This window comes from Ambystoma mexicanum, chromosome 2p (genome assembly GCF_040938575.1).
Source record: "Ambystoma mexicanum isolate Mex_15411 chromosome 2p, UKY_AmexF1_1, whole genome shotgun sequence".
In the NCBI taxonomy this organism is placed as follows: Eukaryota; Metazoa; Chordata; class Amphibia; order Caudata; family Ambystomatidae; genus Ambystoma; species Ambystoma mexicanum.
Window position 1 is genome coordinate 695,433,185 of NC_090923.1, and position 21,074 is coordinate 695,454,258.

A 21,074-nucleotide genomic window follows, 5' to 3' on the forward strand; every position below is an offset into this window, starting at 1 on the left:
ACTACCGTATCTTCAAAGGTGATGTGTAGCACCCGGTTGGCTCTTTGGGCTGGACCTCTGTGCACTGTATGCCTGACGTGTAGAGTAAGATGTCTGCAGATAGAAAATATGGGGTTAATGAACTGGGGTTATTGGGGTGTCCCTATCTCTTTCCTCTTCTCCTCTCCTGTAGACCCCCAAAGGTTAACGCTCTCACCTTAGGTAAGTGAATGCCGAGCTCTCCATCTGCCTCGGGGCAGGGTGCTGTAACCAGTTTCTTCACTGGATAGGTAGCGCAGGCCTCTTGACTTCAGAGGACTGCTGTCCGTCGTTTACTGCACGAACGGTAAGTTTCGAGTCATTCAAATGTCTTTAAAGTCTTTAGTAATGATGTCTCTTGTTTTGCAGGGTTCCGGCGATGGCGGATGACGGGCTGAAGTGAGTTGAAGATGGAGCCCGTGTGATGAATAGAAGCGCCTGGAAGCACGTAAGTAAGCGCTTGTTGCCCGCTTCACTATGCGCTCTAACTGTCTTTTTATTTTGCAGGTACGAGTTCGGAGCGGCTGCAGGGTGCCGGAATACCCACTGGATTAGATGTGGAAAGGAGTAATGGCACGTGAGTATTAAAGTTCCCCAATGTCTTTAAACGAACCTTGTTTTGTCTTTCAGATGCGGGATGCAGCGCCGAAGGCCTCCGGAGCGTGCGAAGAGTTGGTAAACTTTTGTCTTTCAGATGCCGGAATGCTAACCTGTTCTTTCTTGTCTTTATAGGTGTTGCTGAAGACTGGATTCAGGATGGTAAGCCTTTGCCTTTCAGATGCCGGAATGCTAACCTGTTCTTTCTTGTCTTTATAGGTGTTGCTGAAGACTGGATTCAGGATGGTAAGCCTTTTTCCTTAGGCCCAGGACCGGATGCAGAAGACACGATGAGCGTTCTGCTGCAGAGGTTGCAGAATAACGCAAAGCAAGATTCATCCACCGGGTGTGGTTTAAATAGCCTCCTGTAGTGCTTAGGTGTCTCCTTCCACAGCCACGCCTAAGTAAGAAAAGAGTTCCTGGTAAGAAAAGAGTTCCTGCCTTCCAGAAGAGTTCCAGTGTTCTGAATCTAGGGAGTGGCTCCAGCCCCACCCAACAGGAAAAGTAGTTCCAAACAGAAGAGGATCAGAGGCTCAACTGGCAGGCAAGTAAGCAGCATGGTCTGCTGAAGGTAAGTCCACCCAAGCATTATGAGCCCGGCGCTTCCAGCGCTGGGACTGGGCATATTTATGAGCCTGGTGCCACTGGCGCCAGGACTGGGTCCAAAAGGTCCCAATTGGGACTGGTTGGCACTCGGAACCTGGGTTATAGATCTGCTTCCAAGGGAGTTGGGAAAACCCTGACCTTTTGGAAGCAGAGATCATGACAGTACCCCCCCTCAAGGCCCCTCCCAAACCGGGCTTCTCCGGGGGTTTTGGCTTGTCAGGAAATGTTCGGTGAAATCTTTTGATTAGGCGAGGAGCGTGGACATATTCAGCAGGTTCCCAGGATCTCTCTTGGGGGCCGTAGCCTTTCCAGTCAATTAGGTAGATTAGTTTAGATTTGGAGATCTTGGAGTCCAGAATGCTTTTGACTTCAAACTCGAGTTCTCCATCCACTAGGATAGGTTTTGGAGATTTGGTTAGTCGGGTTTGAGGTTGCACGGGTTTTAATAGAGAGACGTGGAAGACCGGATGTATCTTCATGTGCGGGGGCAAGTCCAACTTGACCGCTACTGGGTTTACTACGGTAGTGATGGAATAGGGACCAAGGTATCTTGGGTTGAATGTGCGTGGCCCCTTTAGAGATAGATATTTGGTGGATAACCAGACTTGATCCCCTACTTGATAGTGAGGGGCTTCCTTCCGATGTTGATATGCTCCTTTCTTGTATTGTTCTTTAGCCCTTTGAAGGTGAGAAACAGCTTCCTTAAAGGCTTGGGTGATTGTAGAATGCAGGTAGTCTACTGCTGGTGTTTCAAGATCTTGGAGGGGATCCAACTCCGAGGTTCGAGGGTGACTGCCGTACAAAAGAAAAAACGGGGTTTTCCCAGTTCCCGAATGGACAGAGTTATTGTAGGCATACTCGGCTATCCAAAGGATATCTTTCCAAGTTTTTTCAGTTTGTTGCAGCATGCAGCGTAAATACTGTTCCAAAGTTTGATTGGTCCTCTCGGTTTGTCCGTCGGTCTGAGGGTGGTGACTGGTCGATAGTCTCACATCAATTTGAGCTGACCGACAGCAACTTCGCCAAAAATGAGAAATAAATTGACTACCTCGATCCGAAATTAGAACCGAAGGAAAACCGTGCAGTCGGACGATGTTTTCGAGAAATTCTCGGGCCAGAGTTGCTGCTGTTGGCAAGCCTTTGAGCGGAATGAAATGCGCCATCTTGGAGAATAAGTCCACGATTACTAGAATCGTGTTGTATCCGGAGCATGGAGGTAGATCGGTGATGAAGTCCATAGAAAGCGTATGCCAAGGGCGAGGTGGGATGTCAATAGGGCGTAAGAGGCCTGCTGGTCTTTCCTTTTGACTCTTGTTTTGGGCGCATACTCCACAGGACATTATAAAGTCTCTGATATCTTTTTTCCAAGACGGCCACCAGAAGTAGCGCTTGATCTTTTCTGAGGTCTTGGCTATACCGGGATGACCTTCCATTAAAGAGTCGTGATAACAAGAGATTACTTTTTTCTGTAAATCTGTGCTGGGTAGGTATAATCGTTCTTGGAAATACAATAAGTTGTCCTTTACTGCAAAGTCCTTTCCCTGCAGATGCCAATTCTGTATGTCTGCTGGAGTTACAAGTTGCCTGGCTTTATCCTTAACTTCCTCTATGGATTCTGTGGCGATTACACCCAGAATTCTTTGTTCGGGAATGATTGGTACAGGTTTAGGGTTGACCAAGTGTTCTTCCTCTCCCATCCGAGAAAGGGCATCGGCTTTACCGTTCTTTGTACCAGGTCGATAGGTAATTATGAAGTCAAACTCGGCAAAGAATAATGCCCAACGGCGTTGTCTAGAGGATTGGGCTTTTGCGGTCTTCAAATATTGCAGGTTTCGGTGATCCGTAATCACAGTAACGGTGTGTCGGGCCCCCAGCAGATAATGCCGCCAAGCCTTAAAGGCAGACTTGATAGCCAGAAGTTCCTTGTCAGTAATCGTGTAATTGATTTCAGGAGGCGAGAATTTGCGGGACCAAAATGCCACGGGATGCAACTGATTGGTTACCGGGTCCTTTTGTGATAGAACTGCCCCCATGGCAAGGCTTGAAGCATCAGTTTCCACGATGTAGGGGAGTTCGGGGCGAGGGTGTTTTAAGATTGGTGCAGAGATAAATTTAGTCTTCAAATCCTGGAAAGCTTGTTCCGCCTCGGTAGACCATTCAAAACGTTTGTTTTTCTTTAACAAGGCAGTGATGGGCTGGACTATTCGAGAGAATTCGGGGATAAACCTGCGGTAAAAGTTAGCGAAGCCTAACATGCTTTGCACACCTTTTACAGAGGATGGTGATGGCCATTTGAGAACTGCATCGACCTTCTTTGAATCCATACGCACTCCGCCAGGTGATAATATGAATCCCAAGAATTCAACTTCAGTCACGTTGAAAACACATTTTTCCAACTTAGCGAAAAGTTTGTGTTGACGCAATCTTTCGAGGACCATTTTCACGTGTTTCCGATGTTCAGATTCCGATGAAGAATAAACGAGGATGTCGTCAATGTAAACAACAATACATACATCTATGAGCTCTCTGAGGACATTGTTCATAAAATATTGAAAGGCGGCCGGGGCATTGCAAAGTCCGAAGGGCATGACCTGATATTCAAATAGCCCATACTTGGTGCGGAAGGCCGTCTTCCATTCATCGCCCTCTTTTACTCGTACCAAGTGGTAAGCTCCTCTAAGATCCAGCTTTGTATATATGCATGCTTTTCTGACTTGGTCCAGGAGTTCAGGGATCAAAGGTAACGGATATCTATTCTTAACGGTGATCTGGTTCAGGGAGCGATAATCGATACAAGTTCTAAGGTCTCCTTCCTTTTTTGGAACGAAGAACAAAGCTGAAGAAGCAGGGGACTTGGAAGGACGAATAAACCCATTTGCCAGGTATTGATCCAGGTATTGTCGAAGGTGAAGGTTCTCAGGCTCGGTGAGGGCATAAATTCTACTACAAGGAGGAGTAGATCCAGGTATCAGGTCTATCTGGCAGTCATAAGACCTATGAGGAGGTAGAGAGTTAGCCTGATCCTTCCGGAAAACATCTTGGTATTCTAGGTATTCGGGAGGTAACTGGGGAGTCTCTGAAGAAATTGCGGCCAGTGCAACACCAGGTGGAGGGTGACAAGTAGAGACACATTCTGGAAACTGGACCGTTCTTGCTCGCCAATCGATCAGAGGATTGTGTTTCTCTAACCAAGGTATTCCTAGAATAATCTGAAACTGAGGGGCCTTGATCACATCGAACACGATCTTCTCATGGTGTCCATCTTGACTTACTAGCTTCACCTCTTGAGTGGTATGCGTTACTGGCCCGGAGGCTATCTCCGTACCATCCACCGTAGTAATGACGTCCTTTACAGCCTTGGGACAAAGAGTTAGATTCATCCTCAAAACTATTTCATGATCCACATAATTGCCGATGGCACCGCTGTCGACGTAAGCTTCAATTGCATGTAATCGATCCGGATTATCAGGGCTAATGAGGACCATAGGTATCACGAAATGCGAGGTCACGGAACTGGTTTTCACGCTCGGCAAGAGGACCTCTATTCTTGTCGGGCGAGGTCGTTTCCCTGCTCAGAGTTTGTAACTTTGGTAACTGCAGCTCCTACTGCCTTCTTGGCAGGTTTCACCGGACAGTCTCGAAGAAAGTGCCCTGAGTTTCCGCAATATAGGCATAATTGCAACTGTTTCCTCCTTTCCCGCCCCCTTTGTGTTAGAGGACCTTTCAGACCCCCTATTTGCATGGGTTCCCCGGAGTCTACTCCTTTGGAAGGAGTTGGCGGTTTGGAAAATACTCGAGCATCAAACTTGGAACGATCGGCCTTCCTGTTCTGCAGCCTGTGATCTATTTGAACGACCAAGTCTATATAATCCGAACAGTCTTGTGGGGGATTCACTACTTGGGCTAAAACGTCTTTGAGCTCTCCACGTAGACCTCTATAAAACAGCGTAATCCTTTTGTCCTCAGGCCATTGAGTTTCCACTATTAGTCTATTGAAAGATGCAATATAAGCCAAAAGGTCTTGATTACCCTGTCGCAACGAAAGAAGCTCATTGTCCAAGGCCTGCCCCTGTGAATGTCTTGCGAACAGTTTTTCCATACTAAGCTGAAAGGCTTGAAAATCATGGAGAACCGGATCATCTTGATTAACTAGAGGGATCGACCAGTCTGCCGCATTGCCACTAAGGTACGAAAGTACAAAAGCTACTTTTGCTTGATCAGTTGGAAAGGCTGCTGGCCGGCATAAGAAGTGCAACCGGCACTGATTGATAAATACTGCAAACCTCTTTGGGTCACCAGAAAATCGTTCGGGCGGAGCCAGAGGTACATTCCCAGGTAGGTTGATCTGCACTGGATTCATAGAGGATGTTGAAGGAAGATTTGCCCCTGATGCGGGTAACGGGGTCTGTCCGGCTTGTGACTGTAGCACTTAGCTAGCAAGATTGTCTGTTCTCTCCTTGGAAATAATTAGTTCCCTTCTTAGAGCATTCGTTTCCTGACGAGCTGCATGCACTTCTGCCCTTAGTTCCCCAAGTAACCGGGCTAGGGGGTCAGTATCCGAGGTTTCCATAGCGCCTGGGCGAGAGTTTTGCGGTAGGCTTTGCGTTCTGTAACGCTCACCTGATTCTCGCAGAGGCGCCGGTCTTGACTGGGCGACTACCGTATCTTCAAAGGTGATGTGTAGCACCCGGTTGGCTCTTTGGGCTGGACCTCTGTGCACTGTATGCCTGACGTGTAGAGTAAGATGTCTGCAGATAGAAAATATGGGGTTAATGAACTGGGGTTATTGGGGTGTCCCTATCTCTTTCGTCTTCTCCTCTCCTGTAGACCCCCAAAGGTTAACGCTCTCACCTTAGGTAAGTGAATGCCGAGCTCTCCATCTGCCTCGGGGCAGGGTGCTGTAACCAGTTTCTTCACTGGATAGGTAGCGCAGGCCTCTTGACTTCAGAGGACTGCTGTCCGTCGTTTACTGCACGAACGGTAAGTTTCGAGTCATTCAAATGTCTTTAAAGTCTTTAGTAATGATGTCTCTTGTTTTGCAGGGTTCCGGCGATGGCGGATGACGGGCTGAAGTGAGTTGAAGATGGAGCCCGTGTGATGAATAGAAGCGCCTGGAAGCACGTAAGTAAGCGCTTGTTGCCTGCTTCACTATGCGCTCTAACTGTCTTTTTATTTTGCAGGTACGAGTTCGGAGCGGCTGCAGGGTGCCGGAATACCCACTGGATTAGATGTGGAAAGGAGTAATGGCACGTGAGTATTAAAGTTCCCCAATGTCTTTAAACAAACCTTGTTTTGTCTTTCAGATGCGGGATGCAGCGCCGAAGGCCTCCGGAGCGTGCGAAGAGTTGGTAAACTTTTGTCTTTCAGATGCCGGAATGCTAACCTGTTCTTTCTTGTCTTTATAGGTGTTGCTGAAGACTGGATTCAGGATGGTAAGCCTTTGCCTTTCAGATGCCGGAATGCTAACCTGTTCTTTCTTGTCTTTATAGGTGTTGCTGAAGACTGGATTCAGGATGGTAAGCCTTTTTCCTTAGGCCCAGGACCGGATGCAGAAGACACGATGAGCGTTCTGCTGCAGAGGTTGCAGAATAATGCAAAGCAAGATTCATCCACCGGGTGTGGTTTAAATAGCCTCCTGTAGTGCTTAGGTGTCTCCTTCCACAGCCACGCCTAAGTAAGAAAAGAGTTCCTGGTAAGAAAAGAGTTCCTGCCTTCCAGAAGAGTTCCAGTGTTCTGAATCTAGGGAGTGGCTCCAGCCCCACCCAACAGGAAAAGTAGTTCCAAACAGAAGAGGATCAGAGGCTCAACTGGCAGGCAAGTAAGCAGCATGGTCTGCTGAAGGTAAGTCCACCCAAGCATTATGAGCCCGGCGCTTCCAGCGCTGGGACTGGGCATATTTATGAGCCTGGTGCCACTGGCGCCAGGACTGGGTCCAAAAGGTCCCAATTGGGACTGGTTGGCACTCGGAACCTGGGTTATAGATCTGCTTCCAAGGGAGTTGGGAAAACCCTGACCTTTTGGAAGCAGAGATCATGACACGCATCACAGCTGCACATATAGTTAGTCGACGCCACCCAATCCCCATGTACATGTGCCCGCTATAGTGTGTAGGTGCCTATGACACTTTTTGTAAATATAAACGCCTGTCTTTGCAATTGTCAGACAGAGCGCTCTCGGAGTTTGCAGAGTTCTATGCATGCCCTATATGACTTAGATAAAGCTTCCCTTGAACTCACCCGCACTTGGTCCTAGCCTTATTCCCATTCGTGGGAGAGTCCATTATTGGTTCTCATTGCGGGGAGGGTCGTGCTATTTGGGGACGCTTGCCTTCAGTGGAGACCCCGATTGCGTGATTACATCTCCTGGTACATCCCTTCCATCCCCTCTGGCACGAAAATATCCGGTCAAAAGGGGAGACGCACGGTACGCCTGCTTCGGAAAGCTACCCGCCTATGGCGACTGGTACGCTTAGAAGTGCGCACTCATTAGAGAAAGGGTACGGGATCCCGTTTCAAAAAATCCCCTTTGAGTACCGCTCGCCGGAGCTGGGGCTGGTCGTTGAGCGTGTGGCAGCGCCGCCTGGACTAACCCAGTTCGGAGACTCTCGGCTCAAGATGGGCACGTGAGTATTAAGTGCGAGTGATCATAAGGGGAGTAGGGGAAGGGAGCAGGATTTAAAAAAAAAAAAAAAAGAGGTCATTTAAAAGGGTGGCACATTTGGGATCACTAAACGTAATACTATACTTTCTTTCCTTTTTCTTTGCATATGGCCATTAGGATCAAAAGGTGAAAAGAGATAAAGAAACGGGAACCTAGCTCTGCAAGTGGGTAAAAGGCGGCGCCGCATAGTTCTATCTTGACTAGTACTGGGAATATATGAACAAGTGGAGAATAAGATAAAGGTGTCTGGTAGAAAAGGAGACACATTGGCCCTCATTACGACCCTGGCGGAAATCGCGGTGCAAAATGCACCATGGAGCACGGCGGAAAGCTGCCGATAGCGCCATGGGGGTTGGCGGATTTTCCGCCCCATTCCGACCTTGGCGGGGCGGTAAATCCCCATTCCCCATTTTACCCTTCCCCATTCCCATTTTTGCCCCATAGGGTATAATGGGAGTGGGGAAGGCGTTAATTACGCCACCGTAAAATACGGTGGCGTAATTAACAACAAGGTCCCGTAGCGCCATGGATTTCTCCGCCCGGAAAAACCAGGCGGAAAACGCTCCATGGCGCTACGGGAACTCGTAGTAGGGCGGACGGGTCCGCCGCGAATAACGCTGGCGTAAACCCACTCCGCCAGGGTCGTAATGAGGCCCATTGAATATATTACTAAATGTTTTTCTTTCATTCTTTCTGGGTCTATAAATAACAATAGTTTAATACTGAGCAAAGACAAAAAGAGATTCACAAGAAAAGGGGGACCTCAGATCAAATAAAGAAAGACGGGGTGAAACAAGGGAGGGAAGAAAGAGGTTAAAGGTTAACTCCCAACAGGGTATTGACTATCATTGTATATGCATTTTATGTGTTGAAACAAATCCATGTTATGATGATTTTAGTGAATTGTAAAATTTGCATGATCATGGTGTGGTCATGGTAAGTGTGACCTAGAAACATTATAAGGTGGTAAGGTGGTAAGCCCAATGAATTAAGCTGTTTCTTTTGAATATTTGTGCTGGAAATATTGGTAGTGTGTAGAAGGTGGTTTGCTCTTGTATGTGCCCCCTAAGTTATTTTTAGTATAAAGCTACACAACCACAGACTCCCTTATTGCCAAGGTGTCAAAAAAGTACAAGGTTTTCAAGGTGTCAAAAAAGTACAAGGTTTTAAAGATATATATATATATATATATATATATATATATATATATATATATATATATATATATTATTCAATGAAAAAACTTTCTTAAAGGGGACATTATGGTTAAGTTGCGCTACTAAAAACCTATCAAATTCAGTAAAAAAAACTTTGTTAAAAGGACGTTATGGTTCAAAGTAAAACCGAAAAACCCCTGAAATTCGGCAGTTATGGTAAGATAAGCAACCATAACTCACGCCACCGTGCACTGCTAACACTAACATAGGTTTTTATTAGCGCAACTTAACCATAACGTCCCTTTAACAAAGTTTTTTTACTGAATTTCATATATTTTTAGCAGCACAACTTAACCATAATATCCCTGACTTTATATACATGTAACATAGAACATACTGAACCCCTAGCTAGTGATTTGGATGTCCGTGGACTACCGCCATGTCCGCGTACATATCGAAAATCTGAGCGTGGTGAATGTAAATTTAAATAGTGTGCCCCATTTCCCCTTTGAGGTTGGCTCTGAAAAGAGCCGTTTTTTGGGGTTATTTTTGCAGATGCTTGACAGACACCTGTTATTTTCTAATTTTTTTTTTTACTTTACTCCTAAAATCTTCACATTAACCTTCTCCAAAGCAACCCTTACATTCCAAAACAGAATGGCATTTCCCATAAAAGATAAGGAAATGCCATCTTCTTTAAAATAAACAGCATTACTGGAATCAATATTCTCATTATTACAGAAGAACATACCAGCTCTAAGCATGAAGGCACACATGCCTCGGTTGATTACTCACCTAGCATTGTTTTGCTGAGGACAAAAAACGGAGCTATTGTCCCATATTGCCCTAGGTACTAATCCAGAAAAAATTACTTTGGCATTTGGAAGGATGTTCATTACTTCTTGAACAAGTGTTCCAAATCTGCCAACAAAGTAAGGGCACTGACATAGCCCAGATGGAAAGCACCATAGTGCAAAACTACCACATGGGGACTGTTCATCCTGCACATATCTTCACAAACTTGTACAATTCCCTGTACATTGCAATCAGGCACAGTGCTCCACACCACCTCCACTCCTTTAACATCAACATTCTTTGCAACATGCCTGCATTGAGCATACTGTTGTAAACCATGCACAAACATATCTCCAAGCACCAACACCCTGACTTTCTCCACTTCTGCCATCTTCACTATACACAGTCTCTTTGAACACAAATCCACAACCTCAACATCTGATAGGCTGATCCCTACAGTCTTCTTTCCATGCTGGATTTGCTGGAAAACCCTGGATGTAGCACGCCCTGTCCACGGACCGCGTAACTCTTAGACAGCCCTTCTACCATTTCCACTTCACTCTCTGTGCCATTCCCTCATTGGATACAGCTAAGCAGGCACACAATACGGAGAACGTCCTCAGAACACCCCCATTTTGTTTATTTTCGAACATTTCAGGACACCGCGAGTGTTCTTAGAACACATTCAACTTGCCAGCGAACAATGCGGACAACGTCCTCAGAACACCCCCATTTTCTTTATGTACAAACGTTTTAGGACCCCACAAGTCTTCTTAGAACACTTTCAACTTGACACTGAATCCATTCTGTTTATTTACGAAAATTTCAGAACAGCCATGTTGTCCGCAGAAAAATCAAACACAACAAAAGCGTCTAGCACATAAAAAAAACAGAACATTGAACCTATCTCATACTCCCCCACCCTCCCCAAACACTCTGACACACCAACACACTCCACTAAATACAATTTTTAATCCAAGGTTCACCGCACTGTCCGCGGTCGTCGGCGAATGCAAGATGGCGGGCGCCACAAAAAATCTGACGTGCTCCATCACCACGCTGTCCAATCAGCGAACAAGTCTCATGTCTGTGGATATCACGCAAGCCACCCGGCCAATCAGGGCACTGTCCGCGGAGTGAACCGGGAAGTCCGTCCGTGAAGCGAACGGAGATATCACTAATTTTTTTGCCTTACATTTTGGTCATTTTAAAAAAAACTGCTGGACAGATTGACACCAAATTTGCAAAAGCACACTTTTGGGAGCAAGCTCCCGCTCCTGCCACAAATTTGGTGTAAATCCGTCCAGTTTGGGCTGTAGGCGTGCACAAAGTTTTTTCCCATTATGTCTATGGGAAAAAACAAAAGTTTTGGGACCCCCCTATAACTTTGCCCCCCCTGGACCTCCAGAGGGAGCGAAGTTATAAGCCACCCAAAAAATGCTCTTCCTATGGAAACACCAACTTAACCATAACAACATGGACGCTACAGCGTCCATGTAATATATATAGTATTACACAAGCCAAACGCATACAATGGGGACAGAGACACCCCTGGCCCATATCTGTAAGAGTTTACCTGGATATGCTGAGCGCATTAGAAAATACCACAATCAGTGGGTCACAGAGTTAAAGGGAGAAGGTCTGCCCCAAATATGGCCCGAAGGAGGATCGTTTGATAAAAATGTTCTAGACATGGTGGCTGCCTGCATCTTTATGAAATATAAGGGGAAACAGTTCCGCAATAGGAGGGAGATATTAGATCTCTGGCGATTGTTTGAAGAGGTGCCTCCTATTGCCGTCCACCACAGACAACCCATTAATGATACCCAAAGGCGATAAAGAAATGACTGAGGAAGAAAAGCCAGGTGAAGTGACACAGTTGTACACTATACTTAATAAACCGGTGCCCGCAGAGGGGTATAGCGACCCCACTTATGTGCCCCCAACTCAAGCTACAACAACACATGGCCCGACTGCACCCCCGCCGTATGAAAGTCATAGGGCCTCATTACGACCCAGGCGGTAAGTTACCGCCTGGGCCGTACCCTTACCACCATGGTGTAAACTACGTTTACACCATGGTGGATGGCGGATTTACCGCCCCATTCCAAGGTGAGTGGGGCGGTATATCCCCATTTCCCATTTTACCCTTCCCCATTCCCATTTTTGCCCCATAGGGCATAATGGGAGTGGGGAAGGCGCTAATTACGCCACCGTAAATTACGGTGGCGTAATTAGCACCCTGGTCCCTTAGCGCCTTGGATTTTAACGCCTGCAAAAAGCAGGCATTAAACTCACCATGGCGCAAAGGGACCTCGGAATCAGGCGTTAAGGGTCGCGCCGTTTACAGCGCCGTTAATCCCTTAACGCCTGATTCGTAATGAGGCCCATAGACAGCGTGGACAGATAAGTACACCCGCAGTAGACATAGAGAAGTTAACAGAGGACTTAGATTCAAGGATCTCATTAGCAAGAGAGGAATTATCTAGAATTAAAAATATCTGTGAGCAAAGTGAGACTACTACTGCCCGGTTAGATCAAACACCAAGGGCACAAAACAATGACAGGGCGATTGAGGAGGGGTGGAAGAAGGGGGAAATATTGTTCAGAATACAAGAAGAGCCCATGCAAATAATAGAAATAGACAGGGCAAGTGAACATGCTGATGATGAGATTTTGGTCACAGGGGGAAGAGAGGATTTGTGGTGTGATGTGGAGGATGATGAAGAAGAAGGTGGGAGATTAATGTGGCAATGGGAGGAGAGAGTAGGAAGATGGATAGTGCACATCAGGGGAGAACAATGGATGAGGAATGGACAGGACGATTAAGAAATAGGCTGGGGAGAATGGCTCCACTAGGAAAGAAGGGAACGAAGGTGATTACAAGCAAAGCGACAAAGGGGAAGTTACAACTCCCATTGATACACAGGGGAGGAGGGAGACCAAATTACATACCCTGGGCTCAAATGGATAAGGCCAATCTGTTAAAGTTGTTAACACCACTGTCCGGAGGGGTAAGTAAGTGGATATATGCATTTGAGAAGCACACAGCAGGGGTCCCACTGGCGGTAGGGGATGTAAAAAGCCTACTAGTATCAGCGGTTGGGGACCAAGCAGATAGAGTGTAGATAAAAGCCGGTTTCCCGGGGGTGACATTAGATTTTGACCGTCATGATGGTGCCTCCTTCAACACAGTGCGAGCACGAGTGTGGGACGCATTAAGAGAAACATTTCCAGACACACCGGACTTACAGTCGGTTATGCATTGCACAATGAATGTGGGGGAGGATGCTATGGATTACATTTTCCGGGTACAGCAGATGTGGAGAGCGGAAACGGGCATGCCCTGGTACCAGTCAACATCATTATTTTACTTCATAATAAAGAGAGGTCTGCCTAAAGAGGTACAGAAAGCACTTGACAAAATTGCAAGGATCGAGGCGAAGGGGTGGCCCGAAATACAGAGTATAATAGTAAACCACTGCAAACGAATAAAGGAACGAGAAAAGGGAATAGCACAAAAAAAGATTGGCAGATGAGGCCAAGTTAGTACAAACGAAATTGGTGAAGGTCGCTGCAGCAGTTGCGGTGCTCCCACGTAGCAGAGAGGGAGAAGAGGAGGAGGAGGGGCTGATAGCAATACAGGGGAGGATGGCAGCGAATTGGGCAGGAGCGGGACAACCACAGTGGAATGGACAGGAGCCGTACGGAGGTCCGCGGTGGCAAGACTGGGCCCCTCGAGGGGGATGAGGTGGGTACAGGGGACGCAGAGGAGGTGGGCAGGGGTACAGTGGTAATGGAGGATATGGGGGAAAAGGCCCCAGAGGTACACAAGGGAGCTGTTGGAATTGTGGGAGGTGGGGGCACTTCTCACGAGAATGTAGGAACAGACCAAACAACGGATTTCAGGATATGGAGCAATACGGTAACCCCCACCCAGGGTGCCCATATGACCTCCCAATGGGAAGACAACAGAGGCAACAGGAGCAAGGGTATGTAGACCAAAGACCCGTTCAACACAATAGAACACAGGGTCACCCACAGAACGACGAACCTATGCACTACACACCAGGAAACCCTTTTGCAACAGTCGCGAACAGGGAACCTGCCCCCGCCCCCTACAGCGGTGTAGCAGTAGTGTCAGGCAATGTCTTTAGTCAAGGGGGAGCCATGAGGCAGCCAGCATAGGACAGCCCACAGGGAACACTTGCGTGTCCCATCCTATCTACCACCTACAATGCAGTGTAGGAACCATTAGTGGGGGCACAGATAGGAGACAAGCAGTTCATATTTATGGTGGATTCGGGAGCTGGAAAATCATGCATACGTGAAGGCCGGTTTCCGCTTTCTAACCGTAGATTGGAGATGCAGGGGTTCTCTGGGGCTGTCATTGAAGTTCCTTACACAGAAGATTTGGATGTGACAGTGGGGGGTAAAACAGTGAGAACGCCCCTACTGTATTATGAACATTATCCAATAAACTTGCTCGGAAGGGACCTTCTCAGCAAGCTCAATATGACTATATCCTTCACAGATAGAGGGATAGTTTGCTCCACCCCAGGAATATGCCTGCTGCGTTTAATGCTAGTGGTACATGCGCGATCAACAGCACCAGAGAAACGTGGCATGCCGGTAGACGAAAGTGTGTTCATTGACGGGTTGAAAACTCTAGCCCAAGTAGTACCTGAGCTAAAAAGATTAGAATGGAGGGTACCAACAGAATTCATCTTCCGCCCAATAGTACGCACAGACATTACACCGGGGTCAGTGATATCTTTAGATTTGCATGCGGTACAGATATCAGCCGAAAGAATTGCAGTAATTGGTATGGACATAGATGGGTGTGAATGGCGCTCTGTGTTGTGCATCAATGCTGACATTGCCTTACGTGATCTATTCGATGAGGATCTCTTTTCAGACTCAGAAAGTGATGGAGAAATAATAATGGAAATAGCAATACCATGTGATATCTTGATACAAACGAGACAAGTGACTGTACAGTTAATGGCTGTGGTTGGAGCACCACCTTCCTTTTTTGATGACGACATGAAATTAGTGCCAAGCAACTTGTGGACCACAGGCCCCCATGATGTAGGGTTGTTGCACGGAGTTACCCCAGTCACGATAAAACTAAAACCAGGAGCAATCCTGCCCCGAGTCAAACAGTACCCATTGTCCCGTGAAGCTGAGGAAGGAATAAAAGAAATGATAAGTGCCTTACTGGCCCAGGGAATAATAATACCCTCAAATTCCCCATGTAATACTTGCATTTACCCGATCAAAAATGCAAAGGGAGGGGCATGGAGGATGATCCAGGACCTACACCCACTAAATGATGTCATACAAAAAGAGTTTCCCCTAGTCCCGAACCCTGCATCGATACTTTGCAGTATCCCAAAAAACGCATCCCATTTCACAGTAGTTGATTTGAAAAATGCATTTTTCTCCATCCCCCTGGCAGAAGAGAGTAGATACTTGACAGCATTTACACTAGGGGGGAAAAGATATGAGCATTGCAGGTTACCACAGGGTTACTTTGAGAGCCCCAGTATATTCAATCGTATCCTCCACGAAGACTTGGGAAACTTGACAGCTGAGAGCACAATCATTCAGTATGTGGATGACTTACTCATATGCGCACAGAATGAGGAAGAGTGCAGGAAGGGCTCTGTTACCCGCCTAACACTGCAGGCCCACAAAGGGTACAACGTGGACAGAGGGAAATTACAATACTGTCAACCAGAAGTATTATACCTGGGACAGCTGATATCGAAGGATGGCAAAAAGATAATACCTGACAGAGTAGAGGCGATCACAGCAGTAAAGGAGCCAAAAACGGTAAAAGAAATGCAGAAGTTTTTAGGAATGTGCAACTATTGCAGAGCATGAATACTAGACTACGCAGAATACACAAGACTCCTACTCCAAGCACTCAAAGAGGCCCAGCGGGAGAATAAAGAAATAAAATGGTCAAGTGAGATGAGTGACTCATTTGCGTCACTAAAACAGCTAATTTCAAGCGCTCCAGTACTCGCCAACCTGGACTATGAGCGTGAATTTTACCTGTTTTCCCACTGCAAGGGAAAACTGATGACAGCTGTTTTGACACAGAAGACATCAATGGGACACAAGCCATTAGACGCAGTTATGCAAGGACACTTCGTGTGAGAACAGTCTCTCGCTGCCGCCTCGTTCGCCATTGAGAAAAGTGCCACTATAGTAATGGGGTGCTCCGTTACATTATATGTGGAACACTCCCTTTTCGCAACACTGGAAAGATCAAAAAGCACACTAACAACACAGCGAGCAACAGCGTACGAGATAATATTATCCAGCGCCAACATCCACATAGTAAGGTGCAGAACAGTAAACCCAGCGACATTCATCACAGAAGCATGTACAATAGAAGACATGCAAGAGCATGATTGTGCTACATACACAGGAGAACAGGGAGAGGGCACGGTGGTAAGTGAAAATGCCCTAACGGAAGGAGAAGTGTACTTTGTAGATGGATCAGCATCAATTGACACGGATACAGGTGAAAAACATGTGGGAATGGTGGTAGTGTGGTTAGAAGAAGGTGAGTACGAAGTGCTAGTACAATATCGCCTGCCATCACACTTTTCCGCACAAGCAGCAGAACTTGTTGCCCTAATTGAAGCATTACGTGCAGCCAAGGGATGCACAGTCACAATATACACAGATTCAGCATACATGACTACAACAGTACACGGTGGTCTGGCCCAGTGGGGGCAGAGAGGGATTCGCAGGGCGGATGGGACCCCAGTACAACATGCCAAACTGCTACAGGAATTAATTGAGGCACTAAAAGAACCTACAATGGTGGCAATCGTCAAGTGCCAAGCACATGCGTCCAATACAGATATTGTATCTTCGGGAAACGCGGCAGCGGACGCTGCCGCCAAGGAGGCGTCATATTTCCAAAAGGAAGCTGCAGGTGAGTACATATTGCAGCAACAAGTGAGTGAAGAACTACCAGAAGGGTACAATGCCATGCCCATATCGCAAATACTAGAGTTGCAGGAAGGAGCAAGTGATGAAGAAAAAGCATTGTGGGAAAAAAGGGGTTGCAGCCAGTCGGCAACAGATTTACTGTGGCGCCAGAATAACACAGGTAAAGTGGTGATGCCCATTAAATTGATGGGGATAGCATTCCAGCAATTACACTTTCCAGCACACAATGCTAAACAACACATAGCAGCAGAAATACAGGAAGATTGGTTTGTGCCAGGGCTCCAGGAACATGTATCGAGATTAGCAATGGAGTGCACAACGTGTCAAATATACAATTCTGGGATGACATTACGGACACTCAGAGGGACAATTCCAAAACCCACAGGGCCCTTCCAAGAACTACATATGGACTACGCAGACATGGGGGAAAGGTGTAATGGGGCACGCTACATGATAGTAGTTGTATGTCTATTTTCAAGATGGGTTGAGGCTGGTCCATGTGCACGCCCTGATGCTAAGTGTGCCGCAAAGTTCCTAGTGAGAGAAGTATTCCCGCACTGGGGAATTTGTGACGTGATTCGCTCAGACAACGGCACTCATTTTGTGAGCGAACTGTTCAAGGAAGTTATTGCATTATTAGGGATCAAACACACGCTTTGCTCGATTTATCACCCTCAAAGTAATGGCGTTGTCGAGAAGATCAACGGCCTGTTAAAAGCAAGACTGTCCAAACTATGCTTCTCACTCAAAAAGAACTGGGTGCATTGTTTACCCCTAGTACTATTCGAATTGAGAAACCAGCCAAGTAAGGACCACCTTGTGCTGTGTGCATTTGTCCCCGCACAAGATTATGATGGGGAGACAAATGCACACAGCACATTCTCCGCTGCATAGACACTTAGATGCACATAGAAGTGCCACGATATTAGGATACTGATTATCTGAAAAAACTGACTAGGGCAGTGCGTGTAATCTCGAGACAACTTTCACCGCCATTTACAAGAGAAGAGGGAAACCAAGCTGTGTCATTTGTGGAACAGGGCCCCCAAGGACAATTGATGCCAGGGGATTTTATTTATGTTAGAAGTTTTGTGCGCAGATGGAGTGCCCCAAGGTTCCATGGCCCATACGAGGTAGTTTTTTGTACTCCCACAGCAGTGAAGGTTAAAGGACTAACGTACTGGATACATTTAACAGACGTACAGAGGGCCTACACTAATGTTCAGGAGGAAGTGAACGAGGGGGCGCAGACAACAGCAAACGATAACGAATGAAAACATTGAATGAAAAAGGTGCAGTTCAAAAGAAGTGTATCAGGTATATTAATATGCTAACAAAGAAATTGAATTACAGGTACAAGAAAAAGATAACTGAATAACATTTAAATGATTGAAATGAAAAAAATGGAAAAAGTGATCAAATATGAATGAGAAAATATGTCTCTCTCTCTCTGTCTCTCAGCACCCATCCCCTCTCTCTCCCTCTATCTCACACTATAATTGTCTGGTGGATACAATGCAAAAAGAAAATGTTTACATGTGTATACTTAATGCACTTTTATGTCTTAAATAGGAACAACCATGGCAACAAACGGGCAGCCCGCAACGAATAGCAATAGAAAATCGAGAAGTAGAGACGCTATAGTAGAAAGATGTAGATATTCGTATGAATGTGGACTGTCTGTATGCATCGTATTATTTTTTGTGATACTGTTTGGCATAAGCACTTACTGGTTCATATCATTCATCTCTGTCGAGATGAATGAGGGGTGAGGGGGGAACAGAAGTAATATTGCAAATGAAAATACAACAACTGAAAGGGCAAAAGAAGGTGATTTTTTGGTATGGAACGGATACCAACTTGTATGGGGGTATAACACGAAACCGCCCAAAACAATCAACCACTCCAAGAAAAGCAGTGCTGAAATGAATGTTAGCATAACTCCCCTGCCAAATGTCTCTAACTACAATGCCCACAGCCTAAATGATCAAAACCCTTTTGTCATATTGTGGCTTTACAATACCCCCACTACCCCGCCCACACAAGTAACTACCACTACAGCAGCCAGTACATCATATCACATAATAAAAGAAGAGAACAAAAAGATGGCAGAAAAATGTGCATCCCTATATGATGAATGGAAAGAGGGGGATGTGGTAAAAGGGGGGTATAGAGCACACATCGCCCATGAAGCCGCAAGGTACCTTAGAAATAATAGAAGGAAAAGGGAGGTGGGAAGAAGGAAGTATGATGAGCATTATGGTCTGGGTTTAGATCAAATGGAAGATCCAAGACACCCTCACCAGACTAATAAATGGTATGCAGACATGAGTGCAACTGCCAAACAAACAACAAATGAGAGTTGCTATGTCTGTTCCCTTATCCCCCATGCCTCAGGAACACCCAAGGTGTTGCTATCAAAATAATTGCCTCTGATAAATGCCCAATGTCTCCTTCATCTTACGCTGTGCAGAATTAAGAACACCTTTCAGGCACACAAAATAACTTTTAGCATGCCGCAGAACGAGAAAACATGCTACCTGAAAGTAGAAGGCGTAGTATGCCTGAAAAGAACCATTTTTTGTAATAAAGGGGACATTATTCACAGACAACAGATGGAAAGACGAAGAAGTTACATGCAAAGCGGAGGCGCTGCGGGGAGTGTCACCTGAAAAGCTGAAGTGGATCGAAAGAACGTGTACACCAATCTGGAAGGAACACATCACAAAGTTAACATGGGTGTCTGCCATTGAAAAACCGTTCAAACTGCAGAAAGAAATAACATATGAACTGTGCTTCCAGGGGGAAGGAAAGACCGCAATGGGAATAAACAAAAACTGCAATAGGACTCTCACCATCCCAGACATGAGGAAGGGGACAGCTGCACTCATGGACACCTACTGGGTGTGTGGCCGCCAGGCACACTTGCATCTCCCACAATCATGGAGCGGCAGTTGCTCATTGGCCACACTACATTCAGCACTAATGGTGATACCAGAGAGCCACATCGGTGGGGGCAGGAAAGGGCAAGACGCCCCCCGCGAAAACAAGGCCCAACCAAAAGAAGAACCGCAGATGTATGTTTTGTCCTCTGGCAACAAGGAAGAAATGCTGTCCCGAAACAGGCGATCATCAAACTACATATCCAAAGCATCCTCAGAGCTATTGGCACAGATCCCAGACAGATATCGATTGTTTAGCTCTGCAGAGACTTTCTTTGCCTCACTCATTCCAAGCATCCAGGCACGGGCAAATGCTAAGTGGCTCCAAATAACACGCTGGGAGCTGATCCAGTTGGCAAACAATACTGAAGAAGGTTTCAACGTGATCAAGGTAGAGCTGAGAGCCCTGTAGCTAATGACAATGCAAAATAGGTATGTGCTAGACCTTTTAACAGCAATGGACAGAGGTGTTTGCCGAAAAATTGGAAGTGCATGTAGCACTTTTGTACCTTCTGAAGACGCAGATAATGGTAAATTGTCCCACGTGATCGCAGCGGTGCACAACCTAGGAGAAAGGATGAAAACAGAAGGTGGGGCAGAAACAAGCACGTGGTTCGACAACCTCTTCTCCTGGGTCCCATCATGGTTGGGAATGACTGTTAAACTACTAATGCCCACAGTAGTGTTTTTACCTCTAATTTTTTGTGTGTGCCAGATGGGCCTTCGATGTTGTGCAGGTGCAGTACCAAATGGTACTTTGATGATGGTGACAATGGGCAATGCTCGAGGCACAGTGCAAGCTATGCAGGAGGCTCAAGTGTAAACAGGTGAAGAGGCTGTGCCTAAATACCAGATGGTGCCGGTATACTGCAATCGGGACATAATAGATAGATTATGGCACACAATAATCAGAGAACCGCGAGAACTTGAATGGTATACGGAGGTGTGGGTGGATTTGGAGGGGAATAGAGATTGTATATACCTGACTTGTACTCCAGACGAATATGCTAGAAGGGGAGAAAGCCTGAGGGGGGTGTGCAGGGCCTGGATGCCCATAAAGGGCACCCCGGCATGGGAAGAGGCGGTGGCTGAAGAAAAAGAATGTGAGCGGTTGGGGGATTTACGGTATTCGTTACTTAAGTAATGGTGTTACTTAAGTAACGAAAGGGGGAAAATGTATGAGAGGACAGGTCAAAGAGACCCCCCCTCCCCTGCAGTCCCCTCCTTGTAATGTCTATGGCTCGTCGGGGACCCCTGCCACCAGGGCCCAGGTGGTGGGTGGACCACTGACTGACACGTGGACCAAACATACTCTATTAGGTTA